The sequence below is a fragment of the Sinohyriopsis cumingii genome, chromosome 19 (assembly GCF_028554795.1).
Source record: "Sinohyriopsis cumingii isolate HCF-2022 chromosome 19, ASM2855479v2, whole genome shotgun sequence".
NCBI classification, from domain to species: Eukaryota; Metazoa; Mollusca; class Bivalvia; order Unionida; family Unionidae; genus Sinohyriopsis; species Sinohyriopsis cumingii.
In genome coordinates this window covers 23,297,626-23,305,757 of record NC_142979.1, presented here as the reverse complement: position 1 = coordinate 23,305,757, position 8,132 = coordinate 23,297,626, and positions in this window count along the sequence as shown.

Genomic DNA, 8,132 nt, shown 5'->3' with positions numbered 1-8,132 from the left:
TAATTAGACCATTTATTTTTGTAAATTAAAATTACTATTACAAAAAAAACGAACCAACTTGAGGTCATGGCCCCCTCTGCTGCTATAATTAAATCATTATATTATAATAAAATGGTACATCCGGAATCTCATACTGCAAGGATAGCTCGAGAACGATTAGAAGCAATCAAAAATTTTCTTCCTGTTAGAGTTTCATTTAGAAAAAACTTGCAAAAACGTCAAAAAGCACAAGTTGAGTACGAAGAAGACATTGAAAAACTATTTAAACCCGTCACTACAGCTACTGAAAAAGCTTCAGTGGCTGTTGAAAAAACTATATGGGGAGATATTGAGGATGATGAGAAGAGGAAAAAGGGTATTTTTCCAGTACTAGAACAAACTGCAGCGCAGACTGAGAAAATAGCAGCGAGAACCAAGAAAACAAAAAAGATTTTACGAGATCTTCCAACTGATATAGCTGCAGCTCAACCTCCACCTGTCGATGAAGAAATACTTGAAGGTATTGGAAAATTTCGTACTGAAGTCGCCGACGTGAGAAAAAAAAAACTTGCATCTGAACCCAAACCAGTAGAAGAAAACGTAGAATTGATTGCAAGATTTAACGAAGGGATTGTCGAAGATATTAGGAATACTGAAGAAAAAGAATTACCCGAAGCAATATTATTTGGTATATTTAATAAATCTGGTATTTTAAAAACCCGTCATGAAAAAGTAAGTGATGATAATTTTATTAGATGGATATGTCGCGTATATTACAACAAAAAACAGGCTAGAGGTCCTGAATACGAAAGTCTTAGTGGAGAAGTAAAAAGACTTTATAGAGAGAGACTGGAACAACTAAAACAAGAACAACTCTCCCAGCAGGAACCTTCATATCAACTTCCTCCACCTCTGCAACAAATAGAACAACAACAATCTTCTCCACCTCTGCGACAAATAGAACAACAACAGTCTTCTTCTCCGAAACTTAAAGAGAAGCATCTTAAAAAAGCAAGAAGATCCTTATCTAAGAAAGACACAGAGACAACAGAAGAAGGAGCTACTGGCAGTGGTTTGGGAAATAATTTTGTTTGTCCTAATAATATCCTCAATGACGTGTCACGGTTAGAAGTTCTCATAGGTGGAAAACGTGCCGGAAATAACTCAACAGAAATTGTTAATGAAATATCTGATATTTGTCGAAGATTATTTCAAGGTGGTATTATGGATCGCAGCATTTATCGTTTCCTTATTTATGAAATTGCTGATGATTATCACAGCGACTAAACAATTAATTAATCAGTATATAAAAATGATTATACACACTGCTCAACGTGGACCGATCATGGTCAGGGTAGTAAACTCACGACTGCCAAATTACAAAGTAATTTACGGAGATGGACTTGGTGATGTTGTTCAGGGTCTATGTAGAAGGATGGCTCCAAAAGCAATACCGATTGCAAAACAATTAGGGATGAAGGCTATTGAGGCTGTTCGTGATAAAATTCCTGGCGCCATTGGTAATCTTGTCAGTAAAGCGTTCTCGACTGTCAAGGACAGACTAGCTCGATTAGTACGAAGAAAACAGCAGCAACCAATGAAACTGGCCAGCACTGAGGTTATGCCAGCAAATGTCAGTAAAATAATAAATCAGGCTGCAAATCAAAAACTAGCGGAATTATCTGAAGAAGCAGAAAGAAATATAACAGCAAATTTAATAGCAGGAAGCGGTCTTCGTCGACGATGATAATTTTAGATCACCATTTGGACAAATGATAATTACAATAAAATGTTTAAACGTATGTCCGACCCAGCATTTGACATGGATGCACCGGTCCTCAAAGATGAATCGGTACGTGATTATCAATTTTATTCCTATGACGCAAGACAACCAAATCAGCGGGGGAGAATCGAATGACAGGTTCATGATACAAGTAGATATTTTTTACCCGCTGAGGCGTTTATTGAAGTAAAAGGTAGACTTGTAACGAATGTTCTAGCTAATACGCCACATGGTGCCAATTTGCGTGTTGGTTTTGTCAACAACGGGATTATGGCACTGTTTGATAGCGCCACATACATGATTGATGGAAAAAATATTGAATCAATTCAGAAGGATGTCGATGTTGCTACAACAATAATTGGTCTAGCGAGATATTCTGATGATTACACAAGATCAGCCGGTCCAACAATGATGTTTGCTAAGGATATTACCAATCACGCTGATCATGTTCAGTATATTAAAATACAAACACCACAAAATACTGCAGTTGTTAATCAACCAGTTGATTTTGAACATGAGGATAGACCAGGTGCTGCTTTTGATATTATTGGAAAAATTAATGAGAATTACAACCTAGGATTTGCAACACGCCGAGCAGCGTTGTCAGGAGATAATAGAAATTTTTCATGTGCAATTCCACTGTCTCACATCTCTGGATTTTGCAGAAATGTTAGAAAGGTCATCTTTGGAGCTAAACACACAGTTGTGCTTGTAAGAAAAGGTGATGATAATGATGCAATCTGGCGAGGTGCTGGTGTTGCTGATGGTAAAGTAAATATAACAAAACTTTCATTGTGGATGTCAGTAATGATTCCATCTATTGCTGAAAAACAAAAATTTATCTCTTTTATGGATCAAGGCGGTAAATCATTGCTATCATGGTTAACAGTAACCACAGATGCTGCTTCAAGTTCTGTTAATGGTTTATTCACATGGAATATAGCATCAGAACAGGGTGTTTTTGTGCCACGACATATTTTTATTGCGCTGCAAGATAATGCTTGGACGAATAATCAGGAACATTCACATATGATATTTGACAAACTTGGAGTTAATGAAGTTTCCTTGCGGATAAATGGACATCAAGAACCAGCTGAGGATATATTGTCAAATTTTGATCAAAATCACGTAGCGCGTGTATATCATCGTTTGATGTCATTTATGGGACGTGATCAAAACGTGGATACTGGGCTTCAAATATCACAGTTAGATTTTACAAAACTGTATCAGATTTATTATTTTTCGTTGGAACATCTTGATTAACCCAAGCAATCTGTTGTTGATATACACTTTCGAGCTCGTGTTACTGACCCTCCTCCTGATATAGCTGGTCCACCACTTATTCGCGGCGCCTACAGAGCAATCGCGGTTATGCTCAGCAATAAAGAAATGTTACTTGAAGGTGGTAGTGGTCGAATGAGGGTCGTTGATGCACCAGTGGAAAATCTTTAATCCTGTTATTTAAAAACACGAGTATAATCATAAAATGCCATATCATCACGTTAGTGTCAGTCGTAGCGGGGATTCCTGAGATCGTTAATAAAGCCAGTCTGATTAAAATCTCAGCCGGAATAACTCCCGGGCATATTACCAACACCGTATACACGGTATCATCGGGATTCGCAACATGGTCGCAGCAAAATAATACTTTCAAATATACCGCAACAGTCACTGGCGTGTACAGGCTGTCTGTGTTTAGTGCTGAAAAATTTGAAATATTTACAACGTATCCATGGCGTCATTCAACTGATAAGTTTTCCGGGGTTGTATCTGTTGTATTAAATAAAGGAACCGAAGAAATATTTACACTGGAAGCAGCTGATAAGAAATTAACCGCAACATCTTTCTGGTGGTGTTTGGAATTTGTAGTTGAAACACCTCAATTATATACTTTATATACTGCATAAAATATAATGAGTACCTCAATCGATGTTCAAAGATTTAGGTACAATCAAGCGCGTGAATGGCAGACAGCGTTGAAAGATCGAGTCGAACAATATACAGTAAAAATAAAAAAAGTATCAACGACGATTAGTTATCATTGACGTTGTTGTTTATTCGGTATCCGCTGTTGTTGCTGGAGCTGGAATAATATTATCCGCGGTAACAATGATGGCACCAGTAGCTGTGACTATTTGTATTTCAGCAGCAACAACGACTGCAGGTGTGCTTAATATCATTGCAAAAAAATATGTACTTGCACAAATGAAAAATTATCCGATTACAAGATAAAATTACACATAGCAACTGTCACATACACGAGGTTATCCTCGTTGTTATCAGCGAGTCTCAGTGATGGAATTATATCCGATTTTGAGTTTTCAGAGATGATTAAAATATACAACTGCGCTGGTATTAAAGGTACGAGTATTAATAATGACGGAATTACTTCAGCAGATCATGACGAACACAACCCCGCACAAAACCACGATGATCTCGGTAAGCTCGATTAATCCTGAATTTAACATCAATTTTCCAACTGCAATTCGCGCAAATGAAATTGCACTAGCGCAATTACGAGTATACCATAGTTGGCCAAATATCAGATCAAGATCATTTAATGGTACAACAGCAAATAATTCGCTTGTATTTGCTAATAAGAATAAACCCGATGGAACACCTGACTGGGTTGTTGATGGAATACCAACTGGTAGTTATGAGATCGAACAAATCAATGATGAATTTGCTCGTAGAATAAAATCAATAACCGGAAAAGAAGCAAAAATATCGATTAACGTTCATGAACCAACAGTGTCTTCTGCAATCGAAATAAACTCGCCTGATTATGCCGTTGATATTTATCAGTCCACGATAAGATCCGTACTAGGTTGGCCTGATATTGCGCCAGAATATCATGGACCACCAGAACCAACTCGGGCTGATTTTACATCGACGAAAAGTTTTCATCATAATATCAAAATGAATTATTCGAGTTTTTGGTGGAACATAGAAAAACGAGTATGGGATAAACGAGATCAATTTCGTGTCAATAATATTGGTGAATACTATTGGCTTTTACACAACGCTGATAACGGTAATAACCTGTATAATTCATTTTACGATATAAATATCAGTAATGTCATTAATATCATAAATTCAGACCACGAAGAACAACTGGTTAATTTACGTAATCTTTTTCATGAATATTTGTCTGATTTGACATCTTCGCGTGAAGAAATTATTAAACGAATAGAAATTTTAAATCATATAGCTGATACCATTGAATATTTTCATAATAGGATCATAAACCTGGTTTTTGAATCATCGGGCGATGATAGAAGGTATTTCGCAACCAAATACAAAATACCCGAAGCTGACATTATAACGTCTAAGTTCCCTGATTATAATCCAGATAGATTAAGAAAATCTGTCAATGATGTCATTGATGAGTTCTTTCCTAAAATACTTGATGCATGGAAAAAAATAACCCCACCAGCAACTGTTCTTAGATATAATAATGATCCACACGGTGGTGGCAGACACGTATCTCCGGGAATCGTTAATATAACATCGACAATCGCGGTTAATCTAGTTTGTGACGTAATCGAAGGCAGTTATCAAATAGATCTTGGAAAATCAAATCAGGCTTAACAAGGATACATCCTATACACGTTCACACCACACGTTCCCCCTGGCGATTTGATCGTGCAAGTACCAACCAATCCTGTTTATCTACGCACACATAATCAGCATTTGTCACGAATAAATTTCAAACTCACAGACCACATAGGACGATTAATTGACCTGCGTGGGGAGGAATTGATTGTCAATCTACATGTAAAATTATAGATTTCTGATCGTAGAAATACTTTTATCATAATAATAGATCTTTGATCAGAAATATTTTATTTTATTTTATCAGAACTATTTTATTTTATCAGAAATATTTTATTTTATCAGAAATATTTTATTTTATTTTATTTTATCAGAAATATTTATTTTATCAAAAATATTTCAACATTTTTAGTCAAATTTGTTATTTTTTCAGCTATTTTAGTCGATTTGTCAAGGAAAATTTGTCAATTACAGTTTTTCGTCAGGTCAAACCTCGAGCGGTTCTATCGATAAATCGTTAAAATCCTCATTTTTTTTCGAAAATTACCAGAAAAATTAACAAAAATCGCATGAAAAATCTCATTTTTTGAGCTAATTTTACTGATTTTTAACGATTTATCGATAGAACCGCTCGAGGTTTGACCTGACGAAAAACTGTAATTTGACAAATTTTCCTTGCAAATTTGACTAAAAATAACAAATGTTGAAATATTTATTTTTTTCTGAAAATTTGATCATTTTACATAGTTCTGAGTACCAACTAGCCCATCAAAATTACGAAATCGATTGGTTTGCATGATTATGAGTACCAACTAGCCCATCAAAATCACGAAATTGATTGGTTTGCATGATTATGAGTACCAACTAGCCCATCAAAATTACGAAATTGATTGGTTTGCATGATTCTGAGTACCAACTAGCCCATCAAAATTACGAAATTGATTGGTTTGCATGATTCTGAGTACCAACTAGCCCATCAATTTCAGAAAAAATAAAATATTTCAGAATAAATATATAATATTTCAGAAAAAATAAAATATTTCAGAATAAATATATAATATTTCAGAAAAAATAAAATATTCAGAATAAATATATAATATTTCAGGAGAAATATATAATATTTCAGAAAAAATAAAATATAATCTCAGAAAAATAAAATATAACCTCAGAATAATATTTCTGATCAAAGATCTACACGTGGTCAGGCCAGTCATTTTCATTTTCACCAGAATTATTTTGTACTACTTCATTACTTTGGATCGTTTTACGATCTAACATAATTTTTCTTAATAGTCTTATGCAAGTACTAATTGTTTTTTTTTGCCTCGTACTCGTGGGATAACTCCAATCAAATTGTTTCTACTGCGGTAGAGAGAGGAACGAATTTCTTTACCTGATCATCTTCTTCAGTAGCCAGCGACTGGAACATCGCCGCCTGAATCCGTTTCATGAACTTGTATTCAGATGATAGTGTGTGTATTCCTTATTTTTTACGTTCTTGTAAAATTTCAAAATCAGAAACTATTTTTTAGGATTTAGTTCATCAGATATATTAATTTCATCTTTTTCCAATTTTTTAATAGCAACAATTACATCATTAATATTTTCGTAGTTCATTATTTAGTACATATATATTTAAAATAAAAAAAAATATTTCCCCTATGAACATCTATTCGAGTCTTTTAGCAAGTTCAAGAAGGGGTAAGGACAGTACAACCCAAGAACTCGTAGCTTGCCACCGCATTCTACCAAGTTCAACGGGCACACGAAATACTACCCTCTACGAGAGCCCCTAACCCGTCAAACAACGGTCTAGAGGCCCAAGATGGAGGACAGCACAAACATATATTCAGTGAATGAACCTCTATTCGAGTCTTTTAGCAGGTTCATTAAGTATGAAATGAATGAATGACAATCTTAATTAAGGACGGCACAAACATATATTATGAATGAACCTCTATTCGAGTCTTTTAGCAGGTTCAGTAAGTATGAAATGAAATATATGTAATGAAATGAGATGAGATGAAATGAAATGAGGCCATTTTCTACGCTCAACAGAACACCCCCCCAATAATCAGCCCATGGGTGATATAAAACATGTATCAACCACCGGTGATATGTGGTTTGGAGGGTTCTGTTGAGCGTAGAGGGGTTGGCGGCGCCCCAATTCATTATAAAAATCGCTAATATGCGTAACCACCGACGGTTGTCAGTCATGGGATTCGATCATGCGGCCTCGAGCATCACGGCCAGATGCATTACCAATTGAGCTATCGAATTCATCTGACCATATATGTTTCAAAGGTTATTATATAGCTACAGAATTTCTGAATAGATTGTAAATTTCTGTATTTCTGAAATAGATTGTAAATTTCTGTATTTCTGAAATAGATTGTAAATTTCTGCATTATAAACAGTGGTTATGAATAGATTGTAAATTTCTGCATTATAAACAGTGGTTATGAATACTTGTGCATTAAAAACAGCGGTTTCTGCCAAGATCTTGCTCTAACAGCGTGTTTTGTATTACCACGGCACCACCACCTACAGATCGGTTTAAATATTTCTGTATTATAACAGATTGTAAATATCTGCATTAAAAACAGCGTGTTTTACCCGATTTCTCATCACAGGTTTAAAATAACTCGTGATGAAAAATATGTTTATTTTTAGTTAGAAACCATAAATATCTTTCTTTGGTATTAATTAACCAATTACGACCATAAAAATCGGAAATTTACGAAGAAAACTATATATTACAGAAGTAATCTCCCTTTTGCATAATTAAAAATTCAGTAGTGTAACGATGAGGCTT